A 930-nucleotide genomic window follows, 5' to 3' on the forward strand; every position below is an offset into this window, starting at 1 on the left:
CATTCGCTTCATTGGTTGTTTTAAGAAATGAAAAATCAGCGAAAGCTATTTTCAATCTCACACACAGTGAAATATTCATATTTCAATTTTAAAACGAGATTTTGTATCTCGGACCGACAAGCGAAAGCTTTACGGTGTACTAATTGTAACCATAATAATCATACTAGTTTCAGAATCGCCCGAGTTATCTTAAACGATTTCGAGGGAATCACGATCGAAACATGTATAAATATATATAAAATCACCCTGAACGGTGGATCACTTGGCTCGTGGGTCGATGAAGAACGCAGCTAATTGCGCGTCGACATGTGAACTGCAGGCTACATGAACATTGACATTTCGAACGAACATTGCGGTCCTCGGTACTGTTCCCGGACCACCTCTGGCTGAGAGTCGTATAACATCACCAGACTGCCGCTTACTTTAAACGGCTTGCCGGCGAATGATGGGAGTTTCGCGTATATGCGTGCTCTTAAATAATTCACTCAACGTTGTGGCCAGTCCACTTTGCAACATCGGACATTTCCGTTCGTTGACGTTCTGTGGGATTACGGCGGGTTGTGTTTGTGTCTAGAGATTTTATATTCTTGCGACCCTCCGATAACCGGAAAACCCGAACTCTTCGAAATGCGGTTTCGTTCCGGCAAATTTGGACGATTCAAAGGTTTTTTCGCGATTTTGGTGTGCGCTTGCTTACTAAGTTTGCAAGCACATCATAATCAAAATACGACCTCAGAGCAGATGAGATTACCCGCTGAATTTAAGCATATTACTAAGCGGTGGAAAAGAAACTAACTAGGATTCCCTTAGTAGCGGCGAGCGAAAGGGAAGAGCCCAGCACTAAATCCCGCGGCGGAGACGGACGCTGGGAAATGTAGTGTTAGGGAGGATCCGATTATCTCGGTGCGTTGCAGGCGAGTTCAAGTCCAT

At 44.5% G+C, this 930-nt stretch overlaps 1 non-coding gene across 1 annotated transcript; it reads left to right on the forward strand.

The window, feature by feature from the left end:
* The first annotated feature begins 242 nt into the window (after positions 1 to 242).
* LOC113379017 lies at positions 243 to 396 on the forward strand. The gene has a single exon (XR_003367326.1). It is a non-coding gene; the product is annotated as a 5.8S ribosomal RNA (ribosomal RNA).
* Positions 397 to 930: the final 534 nt, after the last annotated feature.

Source organism: Ctenocephalides felis, unplaced genomic scaffold (genome assembly GCF_003426905.1).
Source record: "Ctenocephalides felis isolate EL2017-DRISC unplaced genomic scaffold, ASM342690v1 CF-g0.4_SCAFFOLD_01886, whole genome shotgun sequence".
Classification (NCBI taxonomy): Eukaryota; Metazoa; Arthropoda; class Insecta; order Siphonaptera; family Pulicidae; genus Ctenocephalides; species Ctenocephalides felis.